General features: G+C 47.6%; 1 protein-coding gene and 1 pseudogene across 1 annotated transcript in view; both read left to right on the forward strand.

Moving 5' to 3' along the window:
* The window catches only part of LOC138799069 (zinc finger protein 585A-like), a 201,897-nt gene that overhangs the window by 141,126 nt on the left and 44,310 nt on the right, over positions 1 to 16,461 (forward strand). The gene's annotated exons all lie outside the window — the stretch shown is intronic.
* LOC138798905 (zinc finger protein 271-like) lies at positions 7,148 to 13,153 on the forward strand (annotated as a pseudogene).

Raw genomic sequence — 16,461 nt, forward strand, 5'->3', positions numbered from 1 at the left:
TAGGTGCATAATCACAGGCCGACGTCCCGCTAGGTGCATAATCACAGGCCGACGTCCCGCTAGGTGTATAATCACAGGCCTACGTCCCGCTAGGTGTATAATCACAGGCCGACGTCTCGCTAGGTGTATAATCACAGGCCGACGTCCCGCTAGGTGTATAATCACAGGCCGACGTCCCGCTAGCTGCATAATCACAGGCCGACGTCTCGCTAGCTGCATAATCACAGGCCGACGTCCCGCTAGGTGTATAATCACAGGCCTACGTCCCGCTAGGTGTATAATCACAGGCCTACGTCCCGCTAGGTGTATAATCACAGGCCAACGTCCCGCTAGGTGCATAATCACAGGCCGACGTCCCGCTAGGTGCATAATCACAGGCCGACGTCCCGCTAGGTGCATAATCACAGGCCGACGTCCCGCTAGGTGTATAATCACAGGCCTACGTCCCGCTAGGTGTATAATCACAGGCCGACGTCCCGCTAGGTGCATAATCACAGGCCGACGTCCCGCTAGGTGTATAATCACAGGCCTACGTCCCGCTAGGTGTATAATCACAGGCCGACGTCTCGCTAGGTGTATAATCACAGGCCGACGTCCCGCTAGGTGTATAATCACAGGCCGACGTCCCGCTAGCTGCATAATCACAGGCCGACGTCTCGCTAGCTGCATAATCACAGGCCGACGTCCCGCTAGGTGTATAATCACAGGCCTACGTCCCGCTAGGTGTATAATCACAGGCCTACGTCCCGCTAGGTGTATAATCACAGGCCTACGTCCCGCTAGGTGTATAATCACAGGCCTACGTCCCGCTAGGTGCATAATCACAGGCCGACGTCCCGCTAGGTGCATAATCACAGGCCGACGTCTCGCTAGCTGCATAATCACAGGCCGACGTCCCGCTAGGTGCATAATCACAGGCCGACGTCTCGCTAGCTGCATAATCACAGGCCGACGTCCCGCTAGGTGTATAATCACAGGCCTACGTCCCGCTAGGTGTATAATCACAGGCCTACGTCCCGCTAGGTGTATAATCACAGGCCGACGTCCCGTTAGGTGTATAATCACAGGCCGACATCCCGCTAGGTGTATAATCACAGGCCGACGTCCCGCTAGGTGTATAATCACAGGCTGATCCCCCGCTAGGTGCATAATCACAGGCCGATCCCCCGCTAGGTGCATAATCACAGGCCGACGTCCCGCTAGGTGTATAATCACAGGCCGACGTCCCGCTAGGTGTATAATCACAGGCTGATCCCCCGCTAGGTGTATAATCACAGGCCGACGTCCCGCTAGGTGTATAATCACAGGCTGATCCCCCGCTAGGTGTATAATCACAGGCCGACGTCCCGCTAGGTGTATAATCACAGGCCGACGTCCCGCTAGGTGTATAATCACAGGCCGACGTCCCGTTAGGTGTATAATCACAGGCCGACATCCCGCTAGGTGTATAATCACAGGCTGATCCCCCGCTAGGTGCATAATCACAGGCCGACGTCCCGCTAGGTGTATAATCACAGGCCGACGTCCCGCTAGGTGTATAATCACAGGCCGACGTCCCGCTAGGTGTATAATCACAGGCCGACGTCCCGCTAGGTGTATAATCACAGGCTGATCCCCCGCTAGGTGTATAATCACAGGCCGACGTCCCGCTAGGTGTATAATCACAGGCTGATCCCCCGCTAGGTGTATAATCACAGGCTGATGTCCCGCTAGGTGTATAATCACAGGCCGACGTCCCGCTAGGTGCATAATCACAGGCCGACGTCCCGCTAGGTGTATAATCACAGGCCGACGTCCCGCTAGGTGTATAATCACAGGCCGACGTCCCGCTAGCTGTATAATCACAGGCCGACGTCCCGCTAGGTGTATAATCACAGGCCGACGTCCCGCTAGGTGTATAATCACATTATATACTGTGGGACAAAAGTCCTAATATACCTAATTTTCTTTGGCAGCTTAAAACATAACTTTTAATATATATATTTTTTAAAAAATACTAATACTAACTCCAAAGACGTATACAGAGCATTGGTGATTTAAAAGTGTGGTAGGGTATATATCATATACAGATTCTAATTCACCTAGGTGATGGGGTTCGCGATAAAGTCTTATGAGTAGTACGGTCAATAAAAGTGTCCTGGCCTTGGACACTCACTAGTGAACGTAACGTTCTATCGACCTTACAATACTAGACTGGAGGTGATAAGCACAAGACACACCACCAGACTAGGCTGTACATTTTTCAAAGACTGTTCGCTGTATTAGCTGTATTAACTGCACCGTGACTCCCGTCTATCAGGTGCCAAATAAGCCGCATGCTAAGCCGGCTTCTTATGCGATTTTGTATACGCATATTCCCCATCACTAGCTGTATTCTGAATGCTCCTTCCCACACATTAAAACCTTTGCTTGCCTATACTAACATGATTCGTCAGTACCTCACTGACTTTTTCAAAGCAATTGGCAAAACTGTTAGAAGTCCGCATGGCCCTCTTATTTAAAGGCAGTTGCGGGTCAGAACGAGGGTGTTTGGGGAGGCGAGTAGAGATAATATCAATGTGATACGTAATCGGGGTATAGTTATGATTGGTAGCTAACACTGAACGCCATTTCCGTCAGGACTTAGAGTAATAATTGAGATTCAAGGATTGTTATCGTGCCTGCGCCGGGACTTAGTCGCATTATCATGTGTGCCTAGTGCGCATGTCTTTATACTTGGTAAGTTTTTCGACTAGGTATACTAGGCATTTTTTGGACTCAGAGACAATCATCGCGCATGCGCCAGGACTTGGTCGCTTTTTTGCGACTGCCTTGTGCGCATGTCTTTGTACTTAGTAGATTTTTCACCGATCGGGCACAATGCACCTATTTGGGTACCTACACTTTAAGGAGAGCATAATGCGCATGTTTGGACTCGTATACATTTCGGAGGTCACATTGGCACCCATGAAGAGAATAACTAGGTCTTTTAACTCTTGGTCCGCCGTGCAGGATCCTGATTCTCATCCGTGACGGGCTGGTATGTATGTATATGTTGAATGAATCGTTTCCTATATATTCTTAGATCATTCTGATAACAATGAATCCAATTCTTCAATTTAATTTATATGCGGGTTAGTGTTCGTATCATGCTATCCAATAGTTCATATTAAACTTCTGGCAATGACATCCATCGATCTAAAAAAACATGGGGATCACCTCCAAAAGAACACCACAGATGTCAATACTCGCTATGGTACATATTCTTCTATACTATAAAGATCTACAAAAAAGGAGCATAAGTGAAACCTTCATTGAGGCCATGGGGGGACAAGGTACGCAGTTTATATATCCATTGAGCTTCAATTTGAAGCATTTTTGTCTCGAGATTCCCTCTCCTGGGTCCCAATCTGACAGTCTGTATCCCCCATACTTTTAAGCATTTTGGGTCACCTCCATGTTTGTCACTTACATGCTTTGCTACGCTTGTTTCCAATGTGGGATCCTAATCTACGACGCAGCTGCTGTGTAGTCTTACCGACATAGGTAAGTTCACAGGGACATTTTATAGCATAGATGACATTGGCCGTTTGACAGTTAATAAAATCCCGAATTACATACTTTTTGGCATCATTGGTATTTACAAATTCTTTTACTCTCAACATGTACTGGCAGAAGGAGCACATACCACATGGATGTGACCCTGAAATGCTAGTTTTTAGCAATGATGTTCCGGTTTCTTCCGTGGTTGTAAAATGGCTATGTACCAAAAGCTCACGAAGATTCTTTCCCCTTCTATATGTAACTGAGGGGGTACCAGATATTACTTCTTTCAGGTCTGGGTTGGCTGTCAAGATCAGCCAATATTTGGAGAGTATTTGTCGCACCTTCCAATGTGCTGCATCGTATGTTCCTATGCATCGTATAACCTTTGATGTTGTTTGTCGTTGGTTATTATATAGTAGACTATCTCTTGATGTTCGCTTAGCTCTGTGGTATGCTTTATGAAGGACCCTTTTAGGGTATCCTCTTTCCAGGAACCTGCGAAGAAGCTCCTGGCTTTCTCTCTCAAAACTGGCTTCATCTGAGCAGTTTCTTCGTGCTCTTAAATACTGCCCTATAGGTATGCCTTTCCTAAGGGGGGCTGGATGATGACTATCCCACATTAAGAAGCTATTAGTTGACGTTTTTTTACGATAGATCTCTGTACATACTCCTCCCTCTGTGTTGATTGTAATCTTAAGATCCAAAAAGTTTATCTCTTTGTCGTGTATTTTGCTAGTAAACCTTAGGCCAAGATTGTTAGTGTTCAGTGTGTCGACAAATTGGTGGAAAGTGTCGGTGTCCCCTTCCCACAAAATTAACACATGGTCTATGTATCTTGCCCACAGTGAAATGTGTTCTGTGAAGTGACTTAAATTATAGTTAAAGACATGTTCTGACTCCCACCACCCAAGAAAAAGATTTGCGTAATTTGGTGCGCAAGCTGTGCCCATCGCAGTGCCAGTGGTCTGTAAATAAAAATTTTTATTGAAAGTGAAAAAATTGTGAGTGAGAGTAAACGAAGGTAATTGTAGAACAAATTGATTATGCGAGTTGAAGGATGTGCCCTTAGTTTTAAGAAAGTGTTCGGTCGCCTTTATACCCAAATTGTGCTGTATACTGGTATAAAGTGCCTCCACATCTAAACTAGCAATCTTGGTTCCTGTTGACACAGTAATTTCTTGCAATTTTTTAACAGTCTCTTTTGTGTAGTTCAAAAAGGACAGCAGGGTGCTCATGAAGGGTGCCGGCATTTGATCGATATATTTACTCACACCCTCCGTTAGGCTGTTATTACCGGATACTATGGGTCGTCCGGGGATGGGTATACGTTCTTTATGCAATTTAGTTGGTGTGGGATTATACAGTACTTTATACTCGTCATCTGTAATTAAACCGTTGCCCTTCGCCTCGTTTAGTATGGTTTTTAGTTCGGAAAGGAATTGTTTGGTCGGATCACTCTTTAAAATTCGATAGGTATTTGCATCTTCTAATAAATCTAACGTCATCCTCTTATAGTCATCTTCATTTTGGATGACTAAGTTTCCACCTTTATCAGATGGTTTAATGGTTACTCCCATTGTCTTCACCAGATTATTGAGCAACGTTCTCTCCTTGGTACATAGATTCGAGTTGTGGTCTGTAATCTTACATTCGATTTGTTCAATTTCATTACACACTAAGTGCACAAATCTATCTACGGTATGTACTGTCGCCAGGGCCGGTGTAAACTGTGATTTGGGCTTGAGTGTGGTAGCCAGCGCCTCAAAGTACCGTATCCCCGTCTGACTTTCGACCTGTAGATTGAATAGGGAGGACAAAGCTTCCCTTTCCCTCCTATTCATGGTGAACTCTTGTGTTTGTCTGTTCTTAAAATATTTATGTAAAACTAGTTTTCTAGCAAACAGGTGGATATCCTTCACCCAAATGAAGCTGTCAAATTTGGGTGTTGGTGTGAAGGACAATCCTTTCCTCAACAATTGAAGTTCATCATCACTGAATGTTTTATTGGAGAGGTTGCATATTTGTGGTTGACTATTGCATCTATTAGTTACGTTCGAAATGCATAACCCCATTTGTTTCTGTCTCGGAGCTGTGCTCCGATTACCCCTAAAAAAAGCTGTGATTGCATTTGTGTAGGGGCCATTAACTGAGGTTGAACCGATCCTTGGGGCTGGGATGTCAGTTGTGGTGGGAATGACAATGGTTGTGGATTGTCTTGTTGTATTGTTGCCTGTGGAGGGTATACTGAAGATTGAGGGTTTATCATATTCCCTGCGGTTGTCGCTGGTACGTTTAAATATGCCGCAGGCACTGTCAGAACTGGTATAGATTGTGATCCAGAAGTGTAAGTGGTAGACGTACATATTTGTGGCTAAGGTGGTCCTTGAAAATTGGTATACTGGGGGGATAGTCGGCATTGCTGTCTAGTTGTTATATTGTATTTTTGCCTAGGTTGATAGAAATTTCTTTTGTTCCTAGACTTTTTCTTAGTAGGTTGGTTTAATGTTGGGGGTCTCTGATCTTCCGTAGCTGATATATCAGACTCGGAGTAGGAGGAATCGGACTGGTATTGACGATAGGGTGGTTGTGTGGTCACATATATTTCACCACTATCAAAATCCCTTTTGTCCCTGATATACTTTCTATGCTTATGTTCTTTTATCTCTGGAATATTTCAAGATGTTTTTGGAGTTTTTTTTCAAAGCTAGAGAACTCTGTGTGTGTCCGAAAAGATTGGTTGATACTATCTCTACTCGCCTCCCCAAACACCCTCGTTCTGACCCGCAACTGCCTTTAAATAAGAGGGCCATGCGGACTTCTAACAGTTTTGCCAATTGCTTTGAAAAAGTCAGTGAGGTACTGACGAATCATGTTAGTATAGGCAAGCAAAGGTTTTAATGTGTGGGAAGGAGCATTCAGAATACAGCTAGTGATGGGGAATATGCGTATACAAAATCGCATAAGAAGCCGGCTTAGCATGCGGCTTATTTGGCACCTGATAGACGGGAGTCACAGTTAATACAGCTAATACAGCGAACAGTCTTTGAAAAATGTACGGCCTAGTCTGGTGGTGTGTCTTGTGCTTATCACCTCCAGTCTAGTATTGTAAGGTCGATAGAACGTTACGTTCACTAGTGAGTGTCCAAGGCCAGGACTCTTTTATTGACCGTACTACTCATAAGACTTTATCGCGAACCCCATCACCTAGGTGAATTAGAATCTGTATATGATATATACCCTACCACACTTTTAAATCACCAATGCACTGTATATGTCTTTGTTTAGGTGTGTTTTTGGAGTTAGTATTAGTATTTTTTTTAAAAATATATATTAAAAGTTATGTTTTAAGCCGCCAAGGAAAATTAGGTATATTAGGACTTTCGTCCCACAGTATATAAAGTGTTAATTGTACTTCTTGGATCAGGCTGGGATCATCCCACCAAGGTGTATAATCACAGGCTGATGTCCCGCTAGGTGTATAATCACAGGCCGACGTCCCACTGATACATTCATTATGTCCAGTACCAGCGTGTTTCTCATTCTCTGTTATTCACCATCCATGATTGATACTTTGACCCTTCTATTTTTTTGCAGCCATGAGGAGTGAGGCGGATGATGGGTGATGAGGACTCCCCGGAGTGTGTTTAGAAGCGCCGAATGCTCAAAAGAAGCTGAAATGGAAAATCATAAGACCTCCACATCACCATGTAGGAGATCATCTGGGTCACCCCGATCCCCCAACATCTGCTCATCACATATACACAATGTATTCAGTGACTGTGTGTGTCTCCTACAGATGTATCCAGTTAAAGAAATCCTCCAAAGAGATGTCCCGCTCCTCTGGATCCCAGGGATTGGTCCCCTGATGAAGCTTCCAGAACAGCGAAACCCATGTGGCTGAAGAAGCATCTCCCAGCCAACATGGCTGAAGGTACAGACTGCTTGTAATAGAGTGGCTGGGATCATATATACGTAGGGTGAGGACACCACTTTCTCCTCTATGCTACGACCCGGTCTGCTCTCTTTATTTACTACTCGCTGTTATTTCTCTCCTCTGATTCTGACTCTTCTCGGCCGTCTCCTCATGTGGTTACATTGTACTTTGGTCTTTTTACCTTTCTTTTGGTTTTCTCTTTGTTCACCAGATAGAAGTTCCAGCCCTTTTTATTCCCGGGATCATCCAGATGGACGGCGCCATGTTCCGCAGGATCTGCAGGTCAGGGGTCCGGGCTCCACCACTTACTGATGGTCCAGACGTTCTACAAACCAAAGTTGTTGTGATTTTTATTTTTCATTTTTCTTCAGGCTGAAGATTTACTTGATATTAAAGTTGAAGTTATAGATGAAGACGAGGATCTGCAATGTAAGGAGGAAGAGGAGGAGACTCTCATTGATGGTAAAGGAGAGAGCAGTATTGGGGTCCCCTAGACCCCCCCATCATCTGCTCATCACATATACACAATGTATTCAGTCACTGTGTGTGTCTCCTACAGATGGATCCAGTAAGAGGAATCCACCAGAGAGATGTCCTGCTCCACTGGATCCCCAGGACTGTCCGGGAGGAGATGACACTGTCCTGCAGGAGGAGCAGGTAGATGGAGGGGGAGATGACACTGTCCTGCAGGAGGAGCAGGGAGATGGAGGGGGGAGATGACACTGTCCTGCAGGAGGAGCAGGTAGATGAAGGAGGGGGAGATGACACTGTCCTGCAGGAGGAGCAGGTAGATGGAGGAGGAGATGACACTGTCCTGTAGGAGGAGCAGGTAGATGGAGGAGGAGATGACACTGTCCTGCAGGAGGAGCAGGTAGATGGAGGAGGAGATGACACTGTCCTGCAGGAGGAGCAGGTAGATGGAGGGGGAGATGACACTGTCCTGCAGGAGGAGCAGGGAGATGGAGGAGGAGATGACACTGTCCTGCAGGAGGAGCAGGTAGATGGAGGGGGAGATGACACTGTCCTGCAGGAGGAGCAGGTAGATGGAGGAGGAGATGACACTGTCCGTCAGAAGGAGCAGGTAGATGGAGGAGGAGATGACACTGTCCTGCAGGAGGAGCAGGTAGATGGAGGTGAAGATGACACTGTCCTGCAGGAGGAGCAGGGAGATGGAGGGGGAGATGACACTGTCCTGCTGGAGGAGCAGGTAGATGAAGGGGGAGATGACACTGTCCTGCAGGAGGAGCAGGTAGATGGAGGGGGAGATGACACTGTCCTGCAGGAGGAGCAGGTAGATGGACGGGGAGATGACACTGTCCTGCAGGAGGAGCAGAGAGATGGAGGAGGGGGGAGATGACACTGTCCTGCAGGAGGATCAGGGAGGGAGAGATGACACTGTCCTGCAGGAGGAGCAGGGAGATGACACTGTCCTGCAGGAGGAGCAGGTAGATGGAGGAGGAGATGACACTGTCCTGCAGGAGGAGCAGGGAGATGGAGGAGGAGATGACACTGTCCTGCAGAAAGAGCAGGGAGATGGAGGGGGAGATGACACTGTCCTGCAGGAGGAGCAGAGAGATGGAGGGGGAGATGACACTGTCCTGCAGGAGGAGAAGGGAGATGGAGGAGGAGGAGATGACACTGTCCTGCAGGAGGAGCAGGGAGTTGGAGGGGGAGATGACACTGTCCTGCAGGAGGAGCAGGTAGATGGAGGTGAAGATGACACTGTCCTGCAGGAGGAGCAGGTATATGGAGGGGGAGATGACACTGTTCTGCAGGAGGAGCAGGTAGATGGAGGAGGAGATGACACTGTCCTGCAGGAGGAGCAGAGAGATGGAGGGGGAGATGACACTGTCCTGCAGGAGGAGCAGAGAGATGGAGGGGGAGATGACACTGTCCTGCAGGAGGAGCAGGTAGATGGAGGGGGAGATGACACTGTCCTGCAGGAGGAGCAGGTATATGGAGGGAACACTATTTAGGAGAGATTCCCCCAATGGCGGTCGGCCCCCAGGCTGCTGTGTTTAGACGTTGTTCTTGTTAACGAGGTATTCCAGTAAGACATAACTTCTGATATGCAGCTGCCCATGGTAACAATTCCTGCCATACTTGTTATTATCTATTCAGTCTCCTTCCCCCAGTTCTCAGCTGCTGCTTTCTGCTGAAGACACAAAAATTTGTGTGTGAGCTTTTCTCTCTGTCTCCCCCCTTCCTTCTGAGACGGCTGATGTTAACAAGTCCCTTCTTTGTAATGCTGGGAGGGATAATCACAGTGAGTTCATCAGCAACTTGATCTCAGAATAACCCTCTTAGCATTACAAAGATGCTACAATGTTTCAGATACAGCCTGCCAGGCACTTGTTTACATCAGCCATCTCAGAAGGGAGGCTGAAGAGACAGAGAGAAAAGCTCACACACAGATATGTAAGTATGGAAGGAATTGTTAGTTGTGTTTGAGCAGAATACCCCTTTAAGCTGCAGTGGAGAAATGTTAATCCCTCCTCATCCTCATTGTTGCCCTTCCTGAGAATCTTCTTTATATTTTAGGGACTGATTGACACATTTCAGATTTGTATCAAAGAGGAAATAAAGGAGGAAGAGGAGGAGCATCCGGTGACCATTACTGAGGATGGACGGTCCGCTTCCCCCACTGAGGGTGAGTGACGACCCCCAGGAGATAAGCGCCCACTCTCCCTGCACAGACCCCGGTGTAACCACAGCTCTATGTCAGACGTCTGTCACAATGTTACAGCTGGCACCTTCATGCCGTTGTGTTGCAGACGTGTATGTCTTCATGCCATCTCCAGGGGCCTCCTGCTCATGTGCAGTGTTCAGACCAGTACTGAGGCCGGCACACCCCTCCTCGCTGCATGTGGTTGTCACCACCAGAGCCGCTCCATGAGGAGAGGTGTCAGTCCCGACAAATCTTACTGTACATTCACTGAACTGCTGGATGTCTCCTGGGTCCCAGCAAACCCTACAAACCTGGTTACTGAACAGCACAGATTACCTTATCCGTTTCCTTCCTCCAGTTCTCAGCTGCTGCTTTCTGCTGAAGGCACAGAAGTCTGTGTGTGAGCCTTTCTCCCTGTTTCCCCTGCCCCCCCTCGCCGTCTGTATCTGCACTCTGTGATGCTGGGAGCATTAATCATAGTGAAGTCATCAGCATCTTAACCTCAGATTAACCAGGCATGACAGAGTGCAGAGACAGCTGGCCAGGGACTTGTTTACAGCTGTCTCAGAAGGAAGGGGGAGGAGGGGAAGACAGAGAGGCTCAGTAGCAGCTGAGAACTGGGGGAAGGAGACTGAATAGATAATAACAAGTATTGAAGGAATTGTTAGTCTCCAGGAGGGGGTGGGGGTGATTCAGCATTAATATTACCGGAGGGGAGTAGCCCTTTAAAATGTAAGGGGAAAAAAGATAACTAATAATATGCTTCTTTTTTTTCAGCATTTGTCATTAACTCAAAGCGAAATATTTTACATCCTGCCTGTAAATCAGAAGGAAATCAGGCGGGACGGGATTCTCCAGGAAGGAAACCCATTGTCAGGACTGTACATGGTGGAGAGGAACACCGAGGGCGATTACCAGATCTCTCCAGGCACAACGACCCTCCTTATCGGCCATTTTCTGGCTGTGATAGTAGGAGCAGAACTCGTACTGGTGAAAAGTCGATCGTCATGTCGAGATTAGGGAAGGATCCTAAAAGGCATCCATTTATGTGTTCCCGATGTGGACAATGTTTTAGGCACAGGGTGTTTCTCTTCACACATCAGAAGATCCACCGAGGAGAGAAGCAAAGATTTAGGCCACGCCCCCTTCAGCAGGGTCTCGTCATGGACAGGCAGTTCTCTTGTTCAGAGTGCGGAAAATTTTTTATCAAAAAGTCAAGTCTTGATGAACATTGGAAAATCCACACTGGACTGAGGCCATTTTCATGTTCAGAATGTGGAAAATGTTTTGCCTACAAATCATGTCTTATTGAACATCATAAAATTCACACAGGGGAGAAGCCGTTTCTGTGTTTGAAATGTGGGAAATGTTTTGCAAAGAATTCCAATCTGGTTCGACATCTCAAAATCCACACAGGCGAGAAGCGGTTTCCATGTATAGAATGTGGGAAATGTTTTATCGAAAAATCAGGTCTTTTGAAACACCAGAAAATTCACACAGGGGAGAGGCCATTTTCCTGTTTGGAATGTAAGAAATGTTTTATCACAAAATCCACTCTTGCGCAGCATGAGAGGATTCACAGAGAGAGACCATTCTCTTGTTCAGAATGTGGGAAATGTTTTCACAGCAAATCAAACCTCGAGGACCATCTGAGGATCCACACAGGGGAGAGGCCGTTTGCATGTCCTGAATGCGGGAAAAGTTTTGCCCACAAATCATATCTTGCTGACCATCGGAGAATTCATACAGGAGATAAGCCGTATTCATGTTCAGAATGTGGGAAGTGTTTTGCCTACAAATCAAGACTTATTCAGCATCAAAGAATTCATACAGGAGAGAAGCCATTTTCATGTACAGAATGTGAAAAAAGTTTTACCAGCAAGCTAAGCCTTGTCATACACCAGAGAAATCACACAGGGGAGAGGCCGTATTCATGTGCAGCATGTGGGAAAAGTTTTACTAAGAAGTCAAATCTTAGTAAACATGAGAGACTACACACAGAAGAACGGCACTTTTCTTGTTTGGAGTGTGGGATTAGTTTTACAAAGAAAACAGATTTCATAAGACATTACAGAATCCACAGAGAGAAGAAGCCGTTTACGTGTTTGGAGTGTGGGAAACGTTACACCCGTAAATCTGTTCTTGTTGAGCATCAGAAAGTTCACACTGGAGAGAGACCGTTTACATGTTCAGAGTGCGGGAAAAGCTTTGCCCACAAATCCGTACTTCTTCAGCACCAGAGAATTCACACAGGGGAGAGGCCATATTCATGCTCCCAGTGTGGGAAATGTTTTGTCAAGAAATCAGGTCTTGTGAGACATCAAAGAAGCCACACAGGGGAGAAGTTGTTTCAGTGTTCTGAATGTGGGAAAAGTTTTGCACAGAGATCAGGTCTTGTGAGACATCAGAAAATTCACACAGGGGAGAAACCATTTTTATGTTCAGAGTGTGGGAAATCTTTTGCTGTGAAGTCAAAACTTGTTCGGCATTTGAGAACTCACAGAAGGTAGGAGAGAAATAAGGGTATCATCACACATGGCTGAACAAGGGTGTGTGAACCCTCCCTTATTGCTTGTAGTGTAGGTGGCTGATTTGCCTTCAGATCCAGCCAGGAGTTGTGTCGGCTTAAGGCCCGTACAATGTGAGGAGGAAGCGAGTGCCGACCTGTCAGCCCAGCACTTGCTACCTCCTCCTTCCTTGCTTCCTGTGTTACACGCACAGACAGCGCACAGGGGGAGGAGCTACAGAAAGCCTATCCTTAGATCTTCTGAGTGCCCATTGAAGAGAGTGGTGGTCTGCTGCTGCCACGCCTGTTACATACAGAGAGGGGCAGCAGACTGTTGCTGTTGTGATCGCTTTGATTCAAGACAGCTCTCAGCCGACATTGTGTCTTACCATGACCTATTACACCAAACGATTATCGGCCAGAGCAGCTGAGTGTGGCCGATAATCATTTGGTGTAATAGGGCAATAACTCGGAGGATGGTTAGGTAAATTGGCTTCCTACCCACCTGGTGCTAATGTATTTGTGCTTAAGGTTTTTTTTGGGCAGGACTCGGCTATGAGCCTGGGGTGGGTGAATAGCACATACTTACCCTCCTGGCTGCTACCAGTACTTTGCCGTTCTGTCCTCATTGTGCGTCCACTACTGGTTTCCCGGGACGTGACGTATGGGGTCTGCTCTGCTGATCTGCTGCTGTAGTGGTGTCCTGCCTTCACACTGATTGGCTATGCCGGCCGGCTACGTTCCCAAAGCTTAAAGCAAGGACTGGAGTGGCACAGTACTGGTAGGAGCCAGGGAGCTAGGTACGTGGTTTTCACTCACACCTAATTTTATATAAATGCTGTTTGCTCATACCGGATAACCTCACCATTAGTGATGACAACATGAAGACTTCTTGTATGTTTTGCGCTGTATTCCAAAGTTACCCAGTTGAGTTGCATGTAATAAAGCCGCTGTACTCACCCCATAGACACTGACCGGAGTGGTGGTCGAGTATGCACTTTGCTCCTTCATTCATGCAGAATCTTTGGAAGGGCACACACACACACGCACACACACACACACGAGTAGACTTCCCCTTCATTCCTGGGTAACACAGTGTTGGTCAAATCCCCGTTGTTCTTTCTCTATAAAGATTCATTAGACTGCAGTGAGTTTCATCCTCCCGGGAAAAACAGTAAGTATGGCGTTCACGTTCTAGTTTTCCTTCTTTCTGCATACAATATTTTATATCTTACGGCGACTCCTTTGAGGATATTTAATCTATATATATATATATATATATATATATATATATATCCACCAGTGCTGTCATGTCTTCATACCCCCTGTGTTATACCAGACTTCCTCCTGGACCTGAAAGCCTATGGGCCACCATATTTATGACCTCCTGTATATCCGCGAGGGTCTGGACTTGTGAACTACATTTCTTTTTGTACTTTAGTTGATCATTGGAAATGGAATAGAAAGATAAATGCATGGTTATTTTATTACCCATTGTTACCGTGTCTTATGTGACCTACACAGAAAGAGCCGCCATCTCCACCACCCTGTAATGTTACTACTTAACCCCTGACGTCACTGTCCTAAAGACCTAGTGGAGAGACTCCGATGACTGTAGTTACAGCATTATCATTCACATCACCATCCACATCAACCTTTACACACATAGGGGGATATGTAGGAAAAGGCGAATATGCCTTTTTTGCGCAGATGGGGCAGATTGGCGTAAAAATATTCGCAAAGGGTATTTTTGTGAATATTTTGTTTGCATCTGCGGCACCTTCGCCAGTAGGGCGGTGAGGGGGGTGCGGCAGCACGCATTTCTGCGTCGCATTTATCATTTTTCTGGTGAAAAAAGGACACTGAAACCTGCGCCAGCACGGACGGGCTCTGTGCGATCGGGATTTATGTAGAGGCAATGCGCCTCTACATAAATCTCCGGAGCTGCGGGGACATTTGTAAACCCGGTGTCAAAAACACCAAACTTCATAAATGTCCCCCATACTGTACCGCTCAAACAAAAGGTCATCTCCATGCTAGGACAGACCACCCAGCTCACACACTAAATGGTAACTAAACACGCTCTGTCTCTAGCCCTGAAAAAAAAGCCCCTAAATGTACCAACTTCTGTATACCACTGACCGCAATGGTATACAGAAGAAGGAAGGAAACGGCGCTGCCTACAGACTCAAAGGAGAAAATAAAAGTAAAATTTAGTTGTGTAAAAATGTTGCCTTTCCTTTTGGACCTTCAGCAGCAGCACTGAGGTTTATATAAGAAACAGGAGTGAGGACGGGTTCACACTACGGAATTCTCGCGGACAATGTCCGCGGAATTCCGTCAGCTGTCCGCCCGCACGGGCACGCGCTTTTCCGCCGGCTCCATAGACACCATTCTATGGGCCGGCGTATTCCGCGATCCGCTAAAAGAAGTGACATGACACTTCTTTCAGCGTATAGCAAAATACGCCGGCCCATAGAATGGTGTCTATGGGGCTGGCGGAAAGGCGCCCAGATGTGCGTGCGGACAGCTGACGGAATTCCGCGGACATTGTCCGCAAGAATTCCGTAGTGTGAACCCGCCCTAAGCTGGGATGGATTTAGAGTTTCAGAATTGTTAGACCTTGAGGACTGAACGAGACAATCAGCTTCAGTGTTTATTGAGTAGCCGTGCCCCGTGAGGAAAACATTTTGCTACGAGATCATGGAGAACAAATTCTGCACACCCCTCCTATTGTTTTATTGAGGGGGAGGATGGCATTTTGTTCATCCCTGATAGCGCTTGTTACGTATCTGATCTCTCCTTATAAACAAGGATTAACCCCTAGACGATCCTGGGCATACCCTTACATCCAGGGCGCGGCGGCCCCGCTCTGAACCGCTGCGGTCCTGGGTGCCGCATGTAGCCCGGGACCGCGGCTATTAGCAGGCATGGTCCGATTGCTGTGCCCGCTAATCAAGTAATCAGATGCAGCTGTAAAAGTTGATTGCTTGCTGTCAGCCATCCCTGGTGTCTAGTGTCGTTGTCCCGGAGGAGCGATCCACACATCCGGCACCGGCCAGGGTCTGCGCCTTAATGGCGCTGATCCCGGCTCGGCACTTGATTGCTTTTGGCTGCAGCAGCTGAAAGCAATCCAGTGCCTATCTCATTGATCTATGCAGTATAACTATGCTGCATAGATCTCAATGAGAGATCAGTGTGCATATACTAGAAGTCCCCCGTGGGGGAATAACCCTAACCCCAGGTGAGGGGGGGAATAACCCTAACCCCAGGGGGGGGATAATCCTAACCCCAGGGGGGGGGGGGGGAGATAATCCTAAACCCGAGGGGGGGGGGGGGGGATAACCCAAAACCCCGGGGGGGGGGGGGAGATAACCCTAAACCCCAGGGGGGGGGGGAGATAACCCTAAACCCCAGGGGGGGGGGGGAGATAACCCTAAACCCCAGGGGGGGGGGGAAATAGCCCTAACCCCAGGGGGGGGGGGGAAATAACCCTAACCCAAGGGGGGGGGAGAATAACCCTAACCCCAGGGGGGGGGGGGGGGAGGTAATCCTAAACCCGAGGGGGGGGGGAGATAACCCTAAACCCGAGGGGGGGGGGGGGGAGATAACCCTAAACCCGAGGGGGGGGGGGAGATAATCCTAAACCCCAGGGGGGGGGGGGAGATAACCCTAAACCCCAGGGGGGGGGGGGGGAGATAACCCTAAACCCCAGGGGGGGGGGGGGAGATAACCCTAAACCCCAGGGGGGGGGGGGGAGATAACCCTAAACCCCAGGGGGGGGGGGAGATAACCCTAAACCCCAGGGGGGGGGGGAGATAACCCTAA

The sequence above is a fragment of the Dendropsophus ebraccatus genome, chromosome 8 (assembly GCF_027789765.1).
Source record: "Dendropsophus ebraccatus isolate aDenEbr1 chromosome 8, aDenEbr1.pat, whole genome shotgun sequence".
NCBI lineage: Eukaryota > Metazoa > Chordata > Amphibia > Anura > Hylidae > Dendropsophus > Dendropsophus ebraccatus.